At 48.9% G+C, this 24,550-nt stretch overlaps 1 protein-coding gene and 1 long non-coding RNA gene across 3 annotated transcripts in view; one reads left to right on the forward strand and one right to left on the reverse strand.

Annotated features, from left to right (window-relative positions):
- Positions 1-24,550, forward strand: part of NAV2 (neuron navigator 2) — a 741,392-nt gene that overhangs the window by 309,727 nt on the left and 407,115 nt on the right. The window lies entirely within an intron of this gene.
- Positions 1,105-8,425, reverse strand: LOC131487595 (uncharacterized). The gene is made up of 2 exons (XR_009249841.1): positions 8,300-8,425; positions 1,105-6,400 (listed from the first exon to the last, which is right to left on the reverse strand). It is a non-coding gene; the product is annotated as an uncharacterized LOC131487595 (long non-coding RNA).

Consider the following 24,550-nt stretch of genomic DNA (forward strand, 5'->3'; position numbering starts at 1 on the left):
TAAATACTGAAATAATGTTTCCCTCCCCACCTCTCCCTGAAAAAAAGCAACAAAAATCTTAAAAAAAAATTTTTTTTTTGAAAGCAATTTCTATGGCATTACACTCAAGGAAACCATAGCAACCAGTTTCCTGCAGCTTGGTTTCCGGCCTTCCCCAGCTGTACAACAGTGCTGGGACATAGCCTTTGTTATCCCAGTACCCCAGGGAAGATATGGAAGTCATAGCCCAAGCCGATGCTGGTGTCATTGTTATTGGCACCTTGGCTCCCAGTTGAACTGAGGCTATCCCAGTCCTGTCCCTTAGCGATCAGGCCACAAGGATGACTTGTGGTCAGGCCCCACTGGTGACTCTATTCATCTTCTAAGGCCTGTTTCGTTGTGGGTCAGGCCAGAGCAGCTGGCTGGCTTTTTTTATGGGGATAAAAGCAGCATTTGGTTGGGTCTGGAGAGCTTCCTGACTCCTCTTAGATCTTTAAAACATAGGATGTAAAGACCACAAGATTACCCTGTGATCGTGTGTGTGTGTGTGTGTGTGTGTGTGTGTGTGTGTGTGTGTGTTGCGTGCGTATTAACCAAGCCAGGAGTGAAGACATTGACTCTGAAGGGCACAACAAAGCCTGCCAGCCACAGAGGCACTAAGGTTGGCCTTGTAGAGCAGGAATCTCCACATCCCTGTAGCCACTGTGGTCTGGTCCAGGCCACGGTGGCACCGCACCCAGCCTGCCTGCCACCTTGCTCTCCGAAGGGGAGTTGTCTCGGGTGCCTGGCATAATCAGATGTGAATCGTGGATGATTAGTCACTATCTATAGTAGAAATTGGCAGCATCAAAAGAGAAGAACAAGTAGGATGTTGGGGAAATCCAGGCATGTCACATTCTGGAATACCAAATAGCCACGTAAGTATTCAGGATCAGGGCCCTGAATGCCAATGCCTGGATCAGCCGGGCAGGTGATGTAAACAGAGAAGCCCATCTCATTTGTATAGGACAGCAAGGAAAGGCGGGGTCTGCGGAGAACTGGCTAGCACATTCCCCAATGGTAGGTGTTCACATGCACGATTTTCCAGCACCCCCAGGGGCCAAACAAAACCTCCATCAGGCCAGATAAGTTGTGGCTAATATTTATTGACATGAAAAGTTTCCATAATATATTGTTAACTGTAAAAAAGGAGGTTATGAAACAGTCACATTACTATATTCTGGGGTTTTCTTTTTAAATATATCTGTCTATACACATAAAACTATGCCAAGGAAGAAGGAATTACTCCAAAAATTTAAATAGGATTTCTGGGGGCTATTATTTTGCTTCTCTGTGTTTTCCTCCATTTTCCCCTTTTTTTGTACAATAAACATATTATTTGCCTATGACTATTTCTTTCTTTCTTTCTTTCTTTCTTTCTTTCTTTCTTTCTTTCTTTCTTTCTTTCTCTTTCTTTCTTTTTTTTTGAAAATGATTGTATTCTTTTCCAATCCACCATCTCTGAATTCCCACTCTTCAAGATTCAACTCAAACATCGCTCCTCCAGGGAACCTCACTGGTTCCTAGAGTAGCTTAGGGGCCCCCAGAAGGGCTCTGTGCTCCCTCCATCAGAGCCCTTCTTTGGGGGAGGTCATTGTCCAGTTACCTGTGGGTATCTGTTCCCTGCTCAAATGGACACTAGGATGGGGACGGGGGCTAACCCATCTGTGTGTACCTCCAGCAGGTGCACTGAACTTAATACACGGGATGTGCTCCATAAACATTTGAGGAGTGGGGGACCGGATTTGGAGCTGAAGGCAGGAGGTAGGGCCCCTGTGGAGGCCCAAGGGTGGGGGGCTGAAGCACCTGGAACAAGGGGCAAGGACATTCCAGGAAGGAAAGAGAACCGGGATGCATCCCTGGCATGGTGGATCACCCCATCTCTCTGGATGGGGGTGTTTGAATGAGAATGGAGGGAAATGTGGTTGAAAAAGATGAGGGGGGCTATAGATGGGGGCTGGCCCGTCGAACATGGGAGTCGGATATTGTTTCAGGAACCAGGGTAAGCCTGACCCCTCACTTACAGAAGCTACTCTGGCCCCAGTTCATCTTTCCTTTGATTTCCCTCCCCCCTCACCAGAGCTTGTTCCTGCCTTTTTGGCACTAAAAACAGTGCTGGCTTCAGTCCTGAGCAGCGTGGCCTCCTGCCCATGACTCAGGGGCTCAGCCATTCCTAAGTGACTAAGGCTATCACTTCCCGCCAGTTTCCCGTAACTGCCTGAGTAAAGACTCAGTCTGAATCACCGTTTATTGTTTTTAGGGTTTTTTTTTTTTTTCCCCTACCGTCCAGTTTTTAAATATCAACCACCTCAGCCAGGCCGGCAGAGCTGCTGGACGCACCCACACACACGAGGGACACAAAGCCCCGTTCTGTTCAGGGAAGCAAGGCAGCCGTGGAGATGGGTCCAGATAGACTGACGTTCGAATCCTGCTTTTATACCTGCCTACTGTGCTCCCTTGAGCAAGTCACTACACCTCTCTGAACCCCGGCTTCCTTATCTGTAAAATGAGAAGAATGCCTATTTCGGAGGGTTATTATGAGGATTGGAGGCAGTCTGTCAAGCAACTGGCACTTGGCAAGCATTCTAGAAATGGTAATTATGATCCAAAAGGCGGACTCCTCTGCTGAGGAAGGAGCTCATGCAGGTGTGGGTCTCAGGCCTTCTGCTCACCTATCATTTCAGGAAGACAGAACAGTAATGAGCTTCGTGAAACTCATACTTTTGGAGTTTATTGCAGGCTGCTGGTAATTCATTGAGCTCTACTGGTAATAACAACCTTCACTGAGCACTTACGGTGGACCAGGTACTGTGCTCAGCATTTTATGTTGGGAAGTTAATCATCATAAGCCCGTCTGAAGTAGGTGTTTTTATTATCCCCAAGTACATATAGAGAAGCCGAGGCACAGAAAGGCTCACTTGCTTGCTAGAGAGAGACAGAGCCAGGGTTTGAATAGAAATGAGTGGGTTTTAGGAGACGATGCATGCATGGCAGGAAGAATCTCTCAGGGACGTCCCTGGCCTGGCTGTCCTTATACTTTGGCCCAACTGGGTCATCATTAATAAGGACAGTCTGTTGGGGCGCCTGGGTGGCTCAGTCCATTGAGCGTCTAACTTTGACTCAGGTCATGATCTCACGGTTCATGAGTTCAAGCCCCGCGTCGGGCTCTCTGCTGTCAGTGCAGAGCCTGCTTCGGATCCAATCTCTCCCTCCTGCTCTCTGGCCCTCCCCCGCCTGCACTCTCTCAAAAAAAATTAACATTTTAAATAAAAAAATAAATGACAGTGTGGCAGGCAACGTCCTGAGCACCATCAACCTTCGGCTTAATTTTCGCAGCATTTATAAAAGACAGTTTCGATTGTCCTCCTTTTACAGATGAGAACGTTGAGGGTTTGAGTGGTGAAGAAACACCCAGCGTCACTTAGTGCCAGAGTCAGCCCCGAACCCAAGTGTGTCGAAAAGTCTGGCTTATTTCCGCCACTTTGTGTGAAGTGACTGGCCATATGGAGAGCAGGTCCTCTTGGTGTTTTTGAAGCTTACTGACCTGACCATTTGTCATCAGTGACCCACTGGGCTGCCTAAATCCCCCTGAACAGGAGACCAGTTTGATGGGATCCAGCAACAGCTTCCCCCCTTGCTCCTTCGGGCCAATGGTCTGTGGCTTTCAGAGGATCTGGCCAGTCTCTGGCAAGGGAGGGTGTGAGGTCCAGGGATACCCTTTGTGCAGCACATGTCTACAGTGTTCAGAGCCTCTCGCCAATGCCTAGTGAGCATTTCCTCCAGACCAGATGGTCAGGAAGCCACTTGGGGAATCTGCCGAGACACCAAGGGCACATGTGAATGGAATTTTGTGGAATGGAATGTGTCAGGTGGCTGACAGTCTCGGAGGCTGCCTCGTGGTTCCACACAGGATTTAGGACACCGGACGGAATACGCTGACCTGGGAACTAGATGTCCAGATCCTTGAGGAAGCTAGTGTTGGCCACCTGACCCTGATTAAGCACCACAGGGAGGGACAAGCCAATGGAGTAGACTTCACCCTGTGGGGCTCCGGGGCTGCTGACCACCGCCAGAGCCTCAGGCTGAACAGTAAACCCACCTGACAGCCCCTGGCCCACCATAGGATGTACTTACTCATGGTACACCTTACTTGTTGCGTTTTTCACTTATCTGCATCAAGGCGTGGAGGCGAGGGGGAAGAAGGGAAGAGACAAAGAAAGAGCTGATAATGATAATATGCTAATAATAGTTGTTTCCATGGGCTTCTTATATGCTGAGCACTGGGCTAAACCTTTTACATACATCCATTAGCTCCTATAATCCAATCATTATCCCCACTTAACAGGCAGGAATATTGAGCCTTAGAGATGTTAGCAAAGTGCCCAGAAGGAAGTATATACTGATTGCTGTGTGTGGGTCCACAATAGAAGTGTATCAAAATATCAACATTTATTTTGATCGATTGTCTCTAGATTCTTGACATTAAAATATCCTTTCCTTTACCAACGAGTGATGATGAATATAAATATAGCAGTTTTGGTTTTTTTGTAATTTCTTAGGAAAATTACAGTCAGCAACCGATGTATACTCCACAGAGTTGTTTTTTTCTAAGTAGGCTCCACCCCCAGCGTAAAGTCCAACACAGGGCTTGAACTCACACCCCTGCAAGACCTGAGCTGAGATCAAGGGTCAGATGCTTAAATGACTGAACCACCCAGGTGCCCCTACTCCCCAAAGTTTTTTAACTTGCTCATTTGTGAACTCTAAAAACTGGAAATCACTGGGGCACCTGGGTGGCTTCCTTGGTTAAGCTTCTGACTCTTGATTTCAGCTCAGGTCATGATCTCACAGTTGTGATATGGAGCCTCACGTTGGACTCTGCACTGGGCGTGGAGCCTACTTTGGATGCTCTCTCTCCCTCTCTCTCTCTGCCCCTCCCCCCTCAAAACAAACAAACAAACAAACAAACAAACAAACAAACTGGAAATCACTGACATAGCCTCTCTGAATACTAGCTTCTTTGTCTGTAAAATGGGGATAATAAGTGATGCCATTTCCTTTGAAAAGTGAGGTCATATATAATCTGTACGCTCCTGAATTCAGTTGAAGTGGAATTATACTTCCTTTTCATGCCCACAGTTGCAGCCCTTGTCGCCATGTTCCCCCCGCCACCACCATTTTTGAGGAGTTTCCCAGGGCATTGGCTCACATGTGCTGCAGAGACAGTCCTGAGGCCTTTCTCTTCCATGGTATCCCTCTTGTCCCCACAGCACAGTCTGGGTTTTTAATGTCCATGTGGGGTCACCACTTGCCTGGCCCAGGTGTCACCACCCCTGTCTGTCTCTGAGACCGCAGAGGCGATCCAAGGGACAGTGGGGGCTGCTCTCTCCTCTCAGAAGAGGGGCAGGCACTCAGATATGCCCTGGAGCATTGCTGAAATGCTGATTATCACCAAAACACCAAAGAAGTGTTGCTTCTTTGAGCTGCTGCTGCTTCCACCGTGGTGAACAGTGGCGGAGGCCAGGGGCTGCCCGGCCCCTGGACGGCCTCCACGTAGCCACTTCCCACACCCCCCACTGCTCACGGCCTCTCCACACTTCAGGTCCCACAGGCACCCTAGTGAGGAGTTCCTGTCTCCCTCCTCCAGTCCCGAAAGCTCATCGCATTTCCTGCTCCTTTCAGGAAGAGCAAATATGGGAGCACCCATTCCCTTCTGGGAGAGAGCCCTCCCCTGCATTTCAGGGCTTCTCTTGCCAGGGCGGGCTGAAGAGCCACAATTTAGGTCATTATAACCCATGCACCACCCCCCAGCACAGTGCCTGGCACATCGCAGGTGTTGATGAGCCTTGATTTCCCATCCTGAGTCCGTCACTCCACAAGAGCACATCTTCAGGCGGGCCTGGGACCTGGAAGTCTCTCTGGGAAAGAGGCAAAGATTCTACCTGTGGTTAACATGGATTTGGGGTGGAATGGGAGGAAAGCCCAAATGCTGACCCCAGTCCTCACCTTCAGAGGAGGGCCCGGTGGTGAAGCCCCTGCCCCGCCATGCCAGGCCCTGCCTCCACCACAGCCCCAACACCTTCCTTCCAGAAAGCCCAGCCAGCTTCCAGCTTGGGGCGTTTGGATGACTTGTCCTACCCTCTCTGTTCAGAAGCTGTGCCACCTGGCTCTACATCACCTTAACCTGCAGCCTAGTAGATTTCCTCTTATTTCAAAGGTCCTTGATCTCATCTGTCAGTGGGGGCCCGTTGACGAAGAAGCCTTGGGAAATTCCAGATGCCAGCAGTGGGGTGGAGGGAAGCAGGCTTCGGGCAGCCGTCGACTAGGAAAGGTCTGCAGATGTGGCCAGGTGGGGGCATCAAGCTCTGCAGACTCCAGGATACTGTGAAGAAGAAGAGGATGGGAGAATGGAAGGCAGGGGAGAAGATCCAGGGTCCCCACTTACATTCCTTTATTCTGCAAAGATGTGTTTAATGCCTCTAGACAAGCCGTGTTCCTGCCCATTAAGAGCCTATTGGTGTATTTGGGGCCGAAAGATTTTCACACAAACTAGTGAGGCAACCATGCAAGGCAGGTGCAGCGGGGACTGTGCCTGGAGACCTGGGGACCAGACCTAGCCCTGCCTGTCAGGTGCTGAGTGATCCTGGGTAAGTCACCCTCCCTCGCCGGTCCTCAGTTTCCCTATCTGTCTAATGCAGATGCATCAGTGCCTCGGGGCCCCTACTGCTGTGGCCCTGGAAACTGTGTGCAGCTGTGGGACCCCTCTGACTTGCTGCACCAGCTGGTGTCTTTGGACCGGACTAGCTCTCAGGGCTCGGGGATTTGCTGAAAGGCAAATCTCATCAGGTCACTTCCCAACTTAAAACCCTGTGGAGGCTTCTCACAACCCACAGGATAAAGTCCAGAATTCCCAGGGTGGCTCTTGCACACCCCCTGGCTTCCTGAGCTCAGGCTCCAATTCTTCATGCCCACACCTGCCCTGCCCAGTGCCTTCCCACACGTCCTCCTCTGCCCTCTTCATTTCTCTTAGGCACCCCACCCACGTGCTATGTTCCCCCTTGCTTTTCCCTTAAATAACCAGCCCATCTCTTGGCATCACCATGGTCTGACATCTCTCCACCCATGCCCTCCCATATTGTGAGCTCCAGGAGGGCAGGGCCCTTCTTGTCCTGCGTGTCATCCCCAGCACCTGGCCTGGCCACCATGCAGACCCTCCTTGTTTACTGGAAGAGTCTCTCTTTCCCGCCGAGCTGTCTTACTGCTTGGTCTCAGGTTGTGATTCACAGCAAAGCGCTCCTGCCATGGTGCTCACCGCCCGTCTCCCCCCCCCCCAACCTGGGGATCAGCCCACCAGCAAAACTGCACTCACCCCAGACCCTTGTCTAAAAGTTGCATGATCCACAATAGAAACCACACGGCTTGAATGAGTCAGGTATGGCAGCACGGTCATGCCCTGTGTCCCCAGTGTGGGGGAAGGGCAGCATACTGGTCCTTGTCATTGTAACATCCTGGCTCTGTGACCTTCACCAAGATAGTCCCTTCTCTGGGTCTTGGTTTCCTCATACAAACTGAGGGGGTTGCACTCGATTATAACATTTAGTCTTTAATGGCTACTTATATTTTTGCCAGGCCCTGGGCTAAAATCTTTATATGCAGTGCAGGTAATTCCCACAGCAACCATATAAGACAGGCACTGTTATTAGCCCCATTTTACAGATGAGAAAGCTGAAGATTAGAAAGCTTATATAACTTTCCCAAGGTCACATGGCTAGAAAGTGGCAGAGCCAGGGTTTGAACACAGGTTCACCTGCCAGACTCCAGCCGCTCATCTCTTGCCCATTTTGCCTCTCCTCTAACGACCTCCTGATTTGTTCTCCTAGGAGTATGAATCTGCCCAGAGCCTTAGAAAGGGCAGTGTGAAACCTAAGACCAATATACTCTCTTTTTAAAAATTTTTTAAATGTTTTAAAATGTTTATTTATTTGAGAGAGAGAGAGAGAGAGAGAGCAAGTGTAGGGGAGGGGCCGAGAGCGAAGGAGAGAGGGATTCCCAAGCAGAGGGATCTCACAAACTGTGAGATCATGACCTGAGCAGAAATCAAGAGTCAGACCCTTAACTGATTGAGCCCCCCAGGCGACCCCCGTATGCTCTTCCTACAGCTTTCTCCCTGGAAGCAGGGAAACAGTGCCGGCCTTCAGCCCACATCTTCGAAACATGAGCGGCCCTGGTAGTGCTACAACAGTTGTGAGCTGCACAGAAAAGAGCTGGAAGTATTTCTTACCCAAACAGCAGGTCTCCCAGTTACAGCCTTCTTTCTCAGCCGCAACCAGGTCCTGTCCTTGTTTTTCAATTTAAATTTTCATTGAGTATCACATGCATTCAGGAGAGCACATACTACACATATACAGCTGAATGAATCATCTTAAAACGAACACACCCGTGCCGCCACCACCCAGGTCAAGGCAGAGAACATTACCAGCAACCCAGAGTCTCCATCCTGCCCCCTCCTAATCATTACCTTCCAGCCCCTGTGTGTTTTGATCTGAGAATATTCCCTGGAGCTGTGGAGAAAGGCTGAAATAAGTGAATTTTCAAATTATCCTTTCATCTCCAGGGAACTTGTAAGTCTGCAGGAATGAGGTGGAGGAAGGGAGGAATTCAACCTAAGATGTACTAAACCTTCAGATATGGCAAAGGGCTGCAGGTGCCAGAAAAAAGGAAGAGAGACTTGATGTTCTTGGACCGGACTCTCCCTGTGTGTGTGTGTGTGTGTGTGTGTGTGTGTGTGTGTGTGGTGTAGGACATTACTTGGTGGGAAGGGTGCACAGGGAGATTGTGATATCACAGAGGATGAGTACTTCATTCTATCTGCAGAGTTAGGTCAGGCCTCACAAAGGGGAGCACGCTTAGGTGAGTTTAGAAGATTTGACCTGGGCCTCTGTGCCCAGCCTGCCTTCCATCCTCCATCCAGATGACATTGTTGCAGACTCCAGTATGCCTGCTGGGGGAATTGTCCTTGGGTTTCTTCAGAAACTGTGGAATGGGGTGAAGAAGGGATGGCGCCCCCAAAAACACCTCCCATTTGGAGAGGGTCTCCTACAGAGTTGGCCTGTTGTCAAGCTTAAGAATCTACATGAAGGATGAAGAATCCCATCTGGGGCCTTGAGTGCATGATCAGGAAGCCCCTTAAGACTCTTGAATGGGGGGCTATTGGCCTTATATTTGCTGTACGTGGCGGAACAGAGACTCAGTAGAGGGGAAAGTCAAGTGCTGAGGCAAGTCCAGACTCTGAGCTAGACCCTGAGCTGTGGGATTCTTATTCATTCCAACAAATGCTGCAGAAGTGGTGAGTGTGAGCTGTGTCTACCCCCCACCCACCCCCGTCCGGTGAGAGGCTGTTGTCATGTCGTGTTTTTCAGATGACAGCGTAGAGTCAGGAGGTACATACACAAAACCACGGGGAAGCCTCTTCCTGGACATCGATTTCACTTTAACTTTTGAGACCAAAAAAAAAAAAAAAAAAAAAAAAGTAGTAGGTAGTTGTTTTAAGAAAGAAAACAAGAATATGTTATTAAGTAGAGTGACATGTCCTTTTGAGACTTCAAAGAAAAGTTCTGCTGTCAAGCTTTAGGTGTTCCTTTGTACTGTGAACCTGTCACCCGGGGGTACACACATGAGCTCTCCTCTGCATTGGGGTACTTTGGCGGACCGGTCTGAGTGATACAAAACAGAATCAGTATGTATTATACAACAGAGGAGTACAGTTATTATCAGGCTTTATCGCTGGGAAGAAAGTTGGGCTGTTGAGTAAGGGTACTTTATACCCCAGTCAGCCTGGGGCAGTCTCAGTTTGTGCCTGTTGTCCAGACATCATTATTAAGAGCATCCTCTTCCACTGCCAAAAGAGCTCAATTTGAATGAAAAATCATATAGTCATTCTAGCTATGAAAACCCAGGATGATTAGGGGAGGAGGCCTGGACGCACATTCCCTGGCTGGAAGTAACTCAATAAAGGGAGAGCCTTGTATGTCCCCCCCACCCAGAGAACTCTCAAAGACTTTGGGGATCTATAAGAAGGGAGAATCCTGATGTGGCCACTATCAGTGGTCCATTCTTGACCCCCTTGGTCAAGGCAAACTTGCTGTGGGCCAGGGTCATGTGACAATGCCAGGACAGAGTCAAGGAGGGCAGCCTGACTCAGCCTCAGCCAGTCTCTGGAGCAGCCAAAGAGGCATAGTGTCCGGGAACAAGTCAGGGAGGTTGGCATTAAAGTCAAAATAATGGGTCAGTTCCAAGGGATAAGTACAAAGACATCATCAGATGAGGCAAGAAACCTGCAACCAGGAATGGGAGGAAAAGTTTGGGAAGAGGAGTACAGGGTGATGGGAAAAGAGTGTGTTGGGAACAGGGCTCAGACAAAGTTGGCCAAGGCTATGGCAACTTCAGTGGCTGAAGGCTGGCATCAGAATGGGTACAGCAGGGCTGGGGAGGAGCCATCGACTGGCCAGGACAAGCCCACCCCCAAGTGCATTCACAGCCAGCCAACCAAATTGCCTTTTGATTTCTGGCTCTGGTGCATTGCTATGATTAACTTATATGTAGTTATTTTTATAGAAGAAATTATTCATGAGAGAAGAGAGGGAGCTTAAAAAAAGAAAGGGGCTATTTTAGCATGAACCCTTTTCAGATCATTTCCTTGGGGACAAGTTAATCAGCCTGGCCCGTCTATTGAAACCAACCTTGCCATAGTGTGTGTGTACTGGGTATTGATGTCAAGTGCAGCAACAGGACAGAGTGTCTTCCCCATGAGGCTTCTGTCTTGTGGGTGCTGAGTTGAAATAGAGAGATCACCATGGCTATCAGATGCACGATATTGACCCTCGTATGACAATCCAACCAATTGTACAGAAAGAACCGAGGGTTTGTTCTTGTGCACTGATCTGATTCGTGAGTATCTATTTTAATACTGCCTTTATTCATGCCTATTTTTGCCACCTCGGCCTGCCCATCTAGACCACTCCTCTCTTCACCAGTCATGACCACATAGCCAGAGGCTGGGAACCCTGGTCAGCAGTCAGGGTTTAGTGCTTGCTCCCTGGACAGAGGGATGGGCTTATCCAGTGATGGGCCAGGAGGCAGGGGACAACTAACAAAGGTGATGTTCTCTGGGGTTTCGATTTCAGCAATGTCAGGGGGAAACTTTGGATCCTGGAAACAAAAAGCAAATGTGGCAAGTTGAGAATAGGCATCCCTGGCAGATTGGGGGCTGAGAACACGTATAAGGAGTTTCAGAACAGCCCAGAGGGAGTTCCTTATTTTGGTCAAGAACAAAGAGTTGAGCTTACCTGGAATAAAATCCAGATTTGACCACCTACCAGCTGTGTGATCTTGGGCAACTTAATTGATCTCTCTGTTTTTTTAATTGCCTCAGATATAAAGAAGTTATACTGAGCCTTACTTCTTGAGGTCATTGCAAGTATTAAAGGAGATACTCCATGTCAAACATTTACATATAATCAGTCCTAACACACAGTAAGTGCTCAATATACTGTAATCAAAATATTAATTCATTAACTAAAGTTCTCAGGACCCAAAGAAGGACTTAGTAGAACATATATATTGGTTCCCCACCGTATGTGGCCACTCTGAATGGGATGGATACAAAGCCAAGGTGAAAACAAAACCATCCCAGGGATTTGTCTTGGATGCTTGGTAAAAGGAGGAAGTTCCAGTCACACCAGCTGATGTGAGGGAGAGCTCTTGCAGGAGCTTTGAAGGTCTTTGACTCCAGGTTCTACAATTGCAGCATGACTAACTGGCCCCACAGGGGCAGTGACTCACCCAAAATCATATAGCAATTTCGAGGCAGACCCAAGAATAGAAGCAAGATCCCATGACTTCCAAACAAGTCCATAACACCGCGCAGACCAGATGTTTTTCTCTTGGGGTCTGTTCTGCCATAGCCCTCAAAGCTGGCCCAGTCACCTACGGTGAGGTCAGATATCCAGGGAAAGACTTAAGCCAGGGCTTCTCAAACTTTAATGTGCAAATGAACCACCTGGGGCATTTTGTTAAAAATGTAAATTCTATTTCAGTAGGTGTAAGGTGCAGCCTGAAAACCTGCATTTCTGACAAGCTGGAGGGGTGGGAAGGATACTGCTACTGCTCCCCAGAATCACTCTTAGAATTAACAAGGCTCTAGGGGCACGTGGCTGGCTCAGTTGGTAGAATGTGCAACTTTCAATCGCGGTGGGGGGGGGGGTGGGGGGGTGGTGTTTAGGTTCAAGCCCTATGTTGGGTGTAGAGGTTACTTGAAAAAAAAATCTTGGGGCACCTGAGTGGCTCAGTTGGTTAAGCATCTGACTCTTGGTTTTGGCTCAGGTCATGATCTCACAGTTCATGGGTTTGAGCCCCACGTCAGGTTCCACGCAGACAGCGTGGGGGTGGGTCTGCTTAGGATTCTCTCTCCTTTCTCTGCCCTTCCCCTGCTCATGCTCGCATTCTCGTGCACGCTCTCTGTCTCTCAAAATAAATAAATAAACTGAAAAAAAAGAGAGAGAGAGAGAGAGAGAGAGAGAGAAAGAAAGAAAGAAAGAAAGAAAGAAAGAAAGAAAGAAAGAAAGAAAATCTTAAAAAACAAGCAAACAAAAAAGAATAAGTGCTGTCCAGTAGAAATAGTGGAGGAGGCACATAGTTTATTTATTTATTTATTTATTTATTTATTTATTTATTTATTATTATTTTTTTAATATATGAAATTTATTGTCAAATTGGTTTCCATACAACACCCAGTGCTCATCCCAAAAGGTGCCCTCCTCAATACCCATCACCCACCCTCCCCTCCCTCCCACCCCCCATCAACCCTCAGTTTGTTCTCAGTTTTTAACAGTCTCTTATGCTTTGGCTCTCTCCCACTCTAACCTCTTTTTTTTTTTTTCTTCCCCTCCCCCATGGGTTTCTGTTAAGTTTCTCAGGATCCACATAAGAGTGAAACCCTATGGTATCTGTCTTTCTCTGTATGGCTTATTTCACTTAGCATCACACTCTCCAGTTCCATCCACGTTGCTACAAAAGGCCATATTTCATTTTTTCTCATTGCCACGTAGTATTCCATTGTGTATATGAACCACAATTTCTTTATGCATTCATCAGTTGATGGACATTTAGGCTCTTTCCATAATTTGGCTATTGTTGAGAGTGCTGCTATAAACATTGGGGTACAAGTGCCCCTAGGCATCAGTACTCCTGTATCCCTTGGATAAATTCCTAGCAGTGCTATTGCTGGGTCATAGGGTAGGTCTATTTTTAATTTTCTGAGGAACCTCCACACTGCTTTCCAGAGCGGCTGCACCAATTTGCATTCCCACCAACAGTGCAAGAGGGTTCCCGTTTCTCCACATCCTCTCCAGCATCTATAGTCTCCTGATTTGTTCATTTTGGCCACTCTGACTGGCATGAGGTGATATCTGAGTGTGGTTTTGATTTGTATTTCCCTGATAAGGAGCGATGTTGAACATCTTTTCAAGGAGGCACATAGTTTAAAATTGCATGGTGCATAGTAGCGGGGCGCCTGGGTGGCTCAGTTGGTTAAGCGTCAGACTTCCGCCTAGGTCACCATCGCGCCGTTCCTGAGTTCCGCTCCTCATGGGCTCTGTGCTGACGGCTCAGAGCCTGGAGCCTGCTTCGGATTCTGTGTCTCCCTCTCTCTCTGCCCCTCCCCAACTCGTGCGCTCTCTCTCTCTCTCTCTCTCTCTCTCAAAAGTAAATAAACATTGAAAAAAATTAAAATTGTGCAGTAGCAACATGAAAAAAGAAACAGATGGCATTCACTTTAACGTACTTGATCTCATCCAATATATCTAAAATATTCTCATTTCGACATATAGCCAAGATAAAAATTATTGGTGAGATATTTTGCATTCTTTACTTTCGTACAAAAATCTGCAGAATTCAATGTGCATTTAACACTTAGAGGGCATCTCCATTCTGACTTGCCATGTTTCGGTTATGAAGTTGCCACATGTGGCTAGTGGCTACAGGGCAGTTCTAGACAATCCCTGAGGGGATTCTAGCCCCACGCCCCACCCTCCGCACCAGTCACATGTGACCTTCTTGGGTCGTCCTCTGGCTTTTCCCACCTTGGCAGACCCGCCTAGCCCACTCTTGCACCCTTGTCATGGGTGAGGTCTGCTCCAGCCCTCAGCCACGAGGAATAACAGCCCTGACTCCCACCCATCCCTGGCTTCCTGGGAATATAACAGCCTGGATAGGAAGGCCAAGACCCACCTTCCCTCCTTCATTTTTGGGTAACACTCAGTTTATCTGAGCCAAAAGGCCTCAGTCTGACTGGCTCCGTGGTGTTGGAATATACCATTAAATGCTGGAAGGCCTGTGCACTCTGCTCTCAATTGAAAAGGGGGACTGAGAACACTTTCCACATGACTCAGCCCCTGCCACTGTCAGGCCTGGTAGTTTGAAGGGTTTTGCGTGGGGCCAACCACGATGGTGAGAGACATAGGCTGTGATTCCGTGGCGGAGCGCCAGTGTGACATCCGCTGGCCCTCTGTGACTTCGGGTGAGGCTCTTCTCCTGCCGGAGAGGCATCAATGGGAACATCTCACAGCTCTAGCTGAGCTCGAAGACTCACCGGGAGAAATCCCCGCTCCTGCTCAGGGCCTCACCCTGGGGGTCTGGGTCCTCTGAGCCGGAAAGAAAGCTACAGGATTTTCCCCAGTCTGTGACTTGCGGGTAACTCACTAGGCACTTCTGTTCCCTTGTACCCCTCGAAACCCATGTCTGAGAAGCTCGTCATTTGTCTCCTCAATCAAATGTTTGCTTTTTGTCTAAGAAAACACGTAGCGTGGTGCTACCTGATGCTAAACATATGGATATCTGGAAACATCTAAATATGCTGCACGCTATAGACAAAACATCTACATAGCAATTGTCTCATGAATGGCATTTTCTGCTAAAGCAGAAACTGTTTCTCTTTCGCTGGCTATTGTTGCAAATCCTTCTAAACTTGGATGGAGTCTTTCCTGCCTTAATAAGTAGAGTATAATGAGCAAAATCAAATGTTATCTAATGCTTCAGTATCATTAGCTGCCTCCACTGGCATTTTTGTATATTGACCGTATAGGCAATTATAGTTCGTTCATTCAATCAACAGATATGTATTGAGTACCTGTCATGTACCAGGTGTAGTTCTAGGCTCTGGGGAATGCATCAGAAAAAAAAACACAAAAAAACAAAACAAAACACCAAACCTGCTCCTGTGGAGCTTATATGCAAATGTGCTCGTGTGTGTCGCTTTGGGGGTGGGGGGACAGAGATGGACAAGAAACAAATGAGCAGCATACGGATTGTACCGGGGTGGGGGTGGGGGGAGTATTCTGTGCACCGCGTGCACTTGATAGGCTCCAAACGGAGGTCACAGGGCAGACAAGGCTCCCAGACAGCGGGCCGCACCCCTCCCCCCCGCCCCCACCAAACAGAACAGGTTTTGCTACCCTGCCAAGACCTTCTCTTCATGTTCAATAGCTCCCTGTTTATTAATGGCTGGGATGTGCCAATTAGGCAGGTCATTTGGTGCCCTCCTGCCCCCGTATTTTCAGATTCATGTTCTGTCTTTGACTTACGGGCCACCTGCCTGTCTCTGCCTGGCTCTCGGTTTCCTCTGTGTTTGAAGCCGTGACTGAACATGACTCTCGCCTCCACAGAGTCCTCTCCTGATGGGAAGGGAGGGGACGCTGTGTTTGGGGTGAGATAGCAGATGGGTTGTTTGTGTGGCCGTAAACTTTCCCCAGCGTCATGAGGTTGGAGCAGTGATAGCGAGAGGAAATATAAACAACAATCTTCCATGCACTTTTTACGTCTCTGGCAGCCAGGAGTGCCATGCCCATGTGAACACAGTCTTCATTTGTCCAGTGTTGGGAGCTAAAATGGGCCACAAATACAAATGGCCCTTCAAAGCGTTGGTCCACGATGTTGGCTTGCTTTAAGAAGCCACCAAAGTCATCTTCTCAAGGAGATTAAATAAAAATATGCTTACAGAACACTGCCCTTGGGGGCAGTCGAAAACATTTTTCTCGTTTACGATCTGTTCTTTTCCACTTCACAAATATTGATCACTCTCCCCCACCCACGCCCCTGCCCTTTCTCCTGTTTTGGCTGAATTGGGTGGGGCTCCAGTTCACATGGTCTTCTGATAAAATAACAAGTGCCTCTGTGCCCAGCCCCAGCCCAGTAAACTGGGGAGATAGTTGAGGCCAGCACCATTCTGGGAAGGATGGAACAGGTAGAGAAGGCACTGACTTGGGAACCCACCAGGGCAGGCCCTGATCCTCGTCAGAAAAATATTCTCAGTGTAGCTGGTGGGAGACTGGATCATTAGGTTGATCCATATCAAATTACCATTTTTTTTTTAATGTTTATTTATTTTTGAGACAGAGAGAGACACAGCACGAACGGGGGAGGGGCAGAGAGAGAGGGAGACACAGAATCCGAAGCAGGCATCCAGGCTCCGAGCCGTCAGCCCAGAGCCCGACGCGGGGCTCGAACTCATGGACCGCAAGATCGTGACCTGAGCCAAAGTCGGACGCTCAACTGACTGAGCCACCCAGGCGCTCCAAATTACCATTTTTTAATTAAAAATTGTCCTTACTGGCAACTTCATCTGGTCCCATCTAAAACTAAAGGGCAGTGACCATTTATTGATTGCTGTCTGTGGACCAGGCACTGAGCTGAGCACTTTACGGGAATTATATCATTTACTGTTCACAATGACCCAGAGGAATGGCATCTTAGGTTGAGTGCCCCAGAAGTGGACTGTAAGATGAGGATCCGTGATTTGTTAAAGAAATGCTCGGGGACAGAAGCAGGACAGGGACATTTCAGGCACGGTCTCAGCCTCAGCCTGATCCTGCCGGGGGATCTGGAGCTTCAGTGACACCTCCGCGTTTGTCCCACCTCGAGACAAGCAAGCCGGTCTCTCGTGTGCCCGCAGTCCCTCACTGGCTGTGAGCTGCCCCCAGGGAGTAAACACTGAGACGTGTGCACTGTCTCTACGCGTGGGTGAAGCGCTCTCGTAACCCAAAGGCAGGCTTCTGAGCAACAGCACAGGCACTGGCCACGGGAGGCAAAGCACACGGCGGCTGTGGGAGGGAGGCCAGTGGCAATGCTAAGAGATGGCCATGGGCCTTGGCAGAGCATCTTTGGAGACCGCTGGAGACAGGTGTTCGTTTTATCACCGTTTTTGCATATGGAGCAACTGAGATTCAGAAAGGTCCAGGTAGCTCCGCTCTGATCACAAAGAGGCAGGGGCAGAACTGGCCACAGGCTTATACTCTCAATGTCACCTCCAGCGTCCTTGGTCACTGGGGTCCAGCTGGTGGTACCTGGCTCCTCCCTCCCTTAGAATGAGATTTTAGAACCAAGTTGGCTCGTGCAGATGGATTTGGAGGGGCCCAACCCAGCGGCCAGCAACCAGAGTTTGTTCGAGTCGATTTGACAACAAGCTCGTCACTAGCTTCTCCCTCGTACCTCTGTAGGCTGGAAAGGGGATCTTCCCTGCTCCCCGCTCTGTGGGATCTGCTGTGTTCCTCTACTGTCCCTGGAGTCTGTCCTCCCACTCAAGGGTCCCCCTGCATAGGCAGTTGTGACCTACTGCTCTCCATGGCTGTGGCCAAAGAGCTATCCAATGCCGGTGCCTGAGAGGCCTCTTGCTTCTTGGGTGAGGAGCTCACTCCCACCTGAACAAGACCAAGGGACACATGAATAGCAGAACACCTGGTGAGGGATCACCACCAACCGTGGTACTCCCCCGGCCAAGTGCCATCACTTGCCCTTATTTGGCAGAGAAGGTGGCCTTCCTGAGGGCGCTGAGTCAGAACTTTCTGGCTCAACACATACCACAGTGGGAAGGATAGAGACTCCAGAGGCTGGGATCTAAGTTCACAGCCCAGTTCAGCCATGTACCAACGGAGGTGGTGAATTTCTTTGTATCTCAACCTTGTTAGCTATGAACAGGAAATAACAATACCCTGTGAAGATTAAATGAAACGTTATCTGTAAGTGCCTACCACAGAGTGAGCATTAGAAATGTTTGGTCCCAGCCTTTTTTTTCTAGGCTTTGCTGGCATTGTTTTCTGTCACATTACCTGTCTTAACCTTGGGTCACTATGTGCATTTAATACAGCCTCGCTGGGGCGCCTGGGTGGCGCAGTCGGTTAAGCGTCCGACTTCAGCCAGGTCACGATCTCGCGGTCCGTGAGTTCGAGCCCCGCGTCGGGCTCTGGGCTGATGGCTCGGAGCCTGGAGCCTGTTTCCGATTCTGTGTCTTCCTCTCTCTCTGCCCCTCCCCCGTTCATGCTCTGTCTCTCTCTGTCTCAAAAATAAATAAACATTAAAAAAAAAAAAAAAAAAAAAAATACAGCCTCGCTGCCCTGGTCTTGATTGGGTGCAGGGTGAAGGCTAGGGAAATGTGTCCTTTATTGTCATGAGTTTTAAAAGGTTTTGTCCCTTCTTGGTTACTGTTCTGTCAAAGAACACTGGATGGCCTGCTTCCCCGCCCCCCCGCCATCGATCTTGACTAATGCAAAGCTAGCACCTGGCCTTCTTCGTTGAATTCCATTATACTCCGTATGCTAACAGCTCCTCACATGAGGCCCTCTTGGATGGCATACCACAAGAAAAGAAGCAAAATGGTACATGACACTGAGATGCTGGGTCATGCCCCGCTCCACCCATATCCCCCATACATAGAAATGCTGTCCCAGTTTCCAGCAGCCTAATTGAACATCAGTCATATAAGAAAAGAACCTCGTTTGCCACCCACACCATTGTGCTAAGAATAACTTCTATCCCAGCAGCGGGGCTGGTCAGAACCACTTCCCCGTGTTTCCATCTGGAATCAGGTGTGAGGATTCAGAAAGCGTATTTGTCCAGTTTCGAGTCGGAGGCTGACATGGTCCCTAAAGCTTGGAAGCCTGTCACAAAAACAAGAAATATACAGTAAATGTCCAAACGATGACTTACCTAGACTCTGTCTCATGTTGAAAGTCTTCTTTTTCTCTTTTGTGTGTTACATGCATCTCATTTAGTCTGTACTTCCTGATGTGTCCAGGACCCAGGTTTACATCTCTATTTACTCAGACGGGACCCAGTTCAGCTCAGCGTCTCATAGCAGAGCCCTCAACCAGAAGGACCTTTTCATGACCAGGATCATGGTCTGGTGGTTCCAGGCTGAAATTGGGTTTTGGTAGTGATTGGACGTCTGGCTTTGGGGCCAGGATCGTTTACCCTTTAATCTTCCAAATAAATAGAATCATCCATGCATTCAAAATTTGTTTCCAGAATGCCAGCCTTGTGCCAGACACTGTGCGCCGAAGCATGTCGGCCTTGAAGTACACACAGTAAGATGCCTTCTCCCCTCTCTTGGACATTAGTCTGATACCAGAGGTTCCCTGACCCTCGCTACACATTGGAATCATCCTGGAGCTTTTTAAAAGTACTCTTTACATGTATTTTTGTTTTAGTCCTCGCAATAATCCTACAAAATAGATGCTGCCATTGTACTCATTTTTTAGATGAGGAAACTGAGGCATGGATTGGTGGAGCGGCTTGCTCAAGGTTATACAGCATCACAGAAGCAGAACAGGACCATGGGCCGTCTGCCTTCTGAGAAATGCGCGTTCCTCTGAAACGTTCAGCCTCTTCATGTGTGGCAGCACAAGTGGGACAGCGTGTCTGGAAACGGCTGAGCATGTGGCAAAAGAAAAACTAGGAGAAACAGATGGAGAAGTGGGCAAGAGAAGGGCAGGGAGGGCCGTAGGAACCCACCCTCGAAGGCTGGGTTCTATCCAGTAGACATCGGGATAGCTCTGACCTCTATCAACTAGGGTAAGAAGGCAGTAGCTGGGGGACTCGGGATACATGTCTACACAAGAGAAAAGTAGGTCAATGTCTTCGGAAGAGAGCTGTGAGGTGCAGGCACTCTGTGATGGCAATTGGTTTTGACAGCGGCTTCGTGCTGAGGAGGGAGGGATACAAGAAAGGCCTCCCGCCCCTTGCCCCACTGAACTCTTGCTTCCACACATCACCAGAACCTCTGGGGGCAGCTCCAGAGCAGCTGGCCCGTGCCTTTCTTCTGCACAAGCTGCACTGCCTACCCAGCATCTGGGCCCGCTCTGCTCATCAAGCCCACCAGAACCTTCCATGCCATTGTCCAGGACTGGCTCTTCACAGGGCACAGGCCTGAGTGCTGAGGGGGCGGCCGTGCAAAAGCCGGAAACCCACGTCCCTGCCCATGGTCTAAGCCAGGAGAGAGGCTACCCCCTTGGAAGCAGTAGGTGGTAATCATTGCACAAGCGAGCCAGGGTTCAAATTCCACTCTACCGCTCACGATGCAATTTTGCGCAAATCACTGACCTCTAGGAAGATCAGTTTTTTCACGTATAAAATGGGGTGGCCATTCCTACCTTACAGGTTTGTTTTAAGAATTGGGGGTATTCATAAAATATCTAATAAATGTCTCTGAGGCCCTCAACAAAGGCAGCTATTATTATGCCTGGTTAATTGCCATTGCCATATTCGAAGACCCTGCAGGTCCAAAGAGCCCAGATGGACCCCTTATTTGCAGCTGAGACGACTGAGGACTGAAAGGGACCAGTAGCTTTTCCAAAATCACCTGGAATTTGAACAGCAGAACCAGGGGCAAGAAGTACCTGTGAGAGGCCTCACTGAGCAGGGGTGAGAAGTTCAATTCCGGCTTGGCCGCAGCCACTGACAGCCTTTGCTCTGATTTCCTCCCTCCATGATGGCACAGATACAACCTTTCTGGAAGGGTTGTGTGGACGAATAAGCTGTCATTCCAGGGTGCTGAAAAGTACTCCGCAGGTGCCAAATCATGACTCTCTGTGGATTTCAACACCTCGGCTGGCATGCCTTCCTGTCAGATGCAACTGCCTAAGGACAGCATGCGTGTGCATGTGTGCGTGTGCATGTGTGTGCAAGAAGTAAGGAAAGGGAGGAGTAGGGAGAGGAGCACATAGAAGCCTCAGATTTTCCAGAGACTATTTCTGTACCTGAACTCACACCATGGCTTAGTCCCCTGCCCTATGATGCTTCTCGGGTCCTCTGCATCCCCATTCACCCCATGGTGAATCGGGGTCACATTGCTGAGGGGCAGTGATTTGCCTCAACTTGAGCAAACAAGGAGCAGAGTCAGGGACTCAGGGCAGGTTGCTAGTGTCAAACTGGGTGTCATGGAGAAAGCATGGATTTGGAATTAGTTCAGGATTTGAATCCCAGTTCTACTGCTCCCGAGCTGTGTGATCATAGGAGAAGGACTCCTTTACCTGTCTGCACCTCTGTTCCTTCATCTGTAAAAGGAAGATCTATTACTTACTTCCAAGCACCATTTAGAGACAGAGATGGAGACTTGGACACGTAACTGTTTCATTCCCACTCCAAGCCCCGTCACCATCCCAGTGGCTTTCTGCATCGGGTTATCACAGTGCCCGGCCCATGATGTGTTGATATTGATGGCGGATTTGGATAAGTCCAAGAGAACACCAGGATGTTGAGGCGGTTGTTGAAAACAAAGCCTGTCTCCCCAGGCATCTCCCCTGGAGATGATGGCCTCAGGCCATTGGTGGTGATGGGGAGATGCCTGCATTTGGTACCCCATGGCAGAAGAACGGTACAGTGCCCTGAAGAAATGTCTTAGAGGAAACAGACGTGCTCTTGGCCTGACCTTGTACCCCTTCACTGGGTCTGGTGGGAGGCCAGGTGAGGAGTGGGCAGGTGTGAGCTCAGGCTGCAAGGAGAGAGGCTGGGCCTTGCTGTGCGTCTCGGGGCCTATAGAGCTGCAAGGAGACTGTTTACAGAGAGGTTCCAGCCCCTTCTCTCTAGCTTCTCGTTCCTGCCTGGCCCATTCTGGATGCTCAGGTATGGGGATACAGATCCCTCTCCCAGAGCGCTGGGTGGTGCCTTAGCCCCTATCAGAGAGGCACTGCTCCCCATCGGGCTCACAGCCTCAGGTTCTGGGTCTTCACTTGACATCTTAGCAACAGAAATTTCCACACACAGCTACACCCACCACAAGGGGTCATGTGGTGACTCCAGGGTGGGTGGGAAAGGAACTATGGCTTGAGCACTTACTGTATGCCAGGAAAAATGATAATCATAGTGGTGGTACCAGTGACCATGTATCAAGCACTGATTTAGTGCTTTGTACATATTAACTCATTTAATCCCTCCTTCAACCCTGTGAGGGAGGGACTGTCATGAACCCCATTTTACAGATGAGAAACCTGAAGTACCGAGAGGTTGAGTAATGTGTCCAAGGTCACACTGCTAGTAAGTGGCAGAGTTCAAGCCCATGTGGTCACATTCATGCAAACTCCAAAGTCACCATCCTTTTAACCGCTCTGTCCTACTTAACTGCCTCTCGTTTAATTTTCCCCGAAAGTCCCAGGAGGCAGGTCTTATTAATGACATAGGTGGGGAAACTGAGGCCCAGAGAGTTTAAATGACTCAGCCAAGACCACGCAACCAGTTAAGTGGCTGTGGACATATGTCAGACTCTTCCCACTGCACTAAGGGGCTTCCAAAGGAGCGACGGAAACCTTGACATTGTCTCTTATGAGGGTATGCCAAGGGTAAAAGGGAGGAGGTTTTTGGGGGGACCCAGTCCAAACCTCTACCCCAAGCACACTGGTGTAACCAAACTAATGTGAATTTGCTCCTTGGGGAGTCACAGATAGGTGAGCTGTAGCACAAAGGAAACTATTTGCAGCAAATAAGGAGATCCCAGGGGATAATTTGCAAACTTGTGACTCCCTGAACAAGGGTGAAAGGGTGTCTTTTACTTAGGGTTAGGATGAATATTTAGATGGGGAGCCATGTCACCTGTATGTAGAGGCAAGTATAAGGTCACACACGCTCCTTAAGGAAACATGCCTATACGTACCTTGTATGTTATGTCAAGGAGGTTTGTGCTCCTCTGTGGGTGGAGATTTTAGTATTCTAATGAGATAAAGGTAACTGTCCTAATCCCCTTCGTCACTCCTCGGTCCATCTGCATAGGCATGAGTCAGGGGTTAAGCTCAAACTGGTCTGGGCGACCTGGGCCAATAGAGCTCTTGTCCAGGCAGTTGTTACTGCTTGAGGGGTAGTTTCAGTTTCCATCACGAGATGTTATGCCCCTCGGGTCTTTTGCCTGAGTTAAGAAATAAACCGGAAAGAAGAGTTTGAGGAAAACTGTGGGACAAAATTTCAGTGGGTACAAGCAGGTGAGGAGTAAAGGTCAGCTCTTGGGGTCTAGCTGATGACACTGGCAGGTGGGCATGAAAACCCCATTGCCTGGCTGCCCTCTTTACCTTTCAGACCTCACCCCAACATCACCCCAAACATCACTTCTCCAGAGAAGCCTTGAAGCTTTGACAGTCTAAAGGGGTCTAAGTTCTTTATCTGAGAACGTAGCACTTGCCTCACTTAGTAATTACACATTCACTGATGTGAGTACGTAATTATTATCAATTTCCCTGATTACATTATAAGCTCCATGAGAAATGAACTTTGGTTCTTACTAATATCACCGGTGATTAGCATGTTGTCTGGCATTCAGTAGCATTAAAATACTATTTCAATCAATGAATGAGTGTAACACCTGTAAGGTTCTAGACTCACACCAGGCCCTCTGCCTCCATGATCTCAAATCCTCCCAACAATCCTGTGAAATAGTTATGATCATGCCCATTTTACTGATGAACAAACTGAGAGTCAGAGAAGCAAAGTGATCCTGGCTCAGTCAATCTCAGGTGAAGTCAGGATTCACACTCAGGTCCGCCTGCACCCCCACTGTTTTCTTGCCTTTGCTCCACTCTGTCAAAAAGGAACCTGGAAACAAGGGGTATTGACAAAGGGGCTCTGCTCAAGTTCCTCCACTGGGGAGAACAGAAGAAAAGGGGTTGTGGAGGCCAGCCAGGATTGAAAGTCAAGAATAAAGGATCAAAGGCAAGGAAAGAGCTAAAATGGTCATGGGAGGGGATTCTAGAAACCTGTCTTTGATAACTCAGCAGGAAGTCAGCTTTGCAGGCCAGATGCCTTTGAACACTGGATTCTCGACATCTTCAGCCCCAGCCCCATCATGGTCCCCTTCCCCCCACCCCCCCACAACGGGAAGGATAAAACCCTAACAAGCAAATGATTCTGAATGCGAGTTCATTCAACATCCCGAAGTTTGAAAAGATGGTTTTTGTGGAAACAAGGAAGCCAGGATGACAATTGTTGACAATCTCAGATGCAGTCTTTTTTTTTTTTTCAATTTTTTTTTTTTAATTTATTTTTGGGACAGAGAGAGACAGAGTATGAACGGGGGAGGGGCAGAGAGAGAGGGAGACACCGAATCGGAAACAGGCTCCAGGCTCCGAGCCATCAGCCCAGAGCCTGACGCAGGGCTCGAACTCACGGACCGCGAGATCGTGACCTGGCTGAAGTCGGACGCTTAACCGACTGTGCCACCCAGGCG

Source organism: Neofelis nebulosa, chromosome 10, assembly GCF_028018385.1.
Source record: "Neofelis nebulosa isolate mNeoNeb1 chromosome 10, mNeoNeb1.pri, whole genome shotgun sequence".
NCBI lineage: Eukaryota > Metazoa > Chordata > Mammalia > Carnivora > Felidae > Neofelis > Neofelis nebulosa.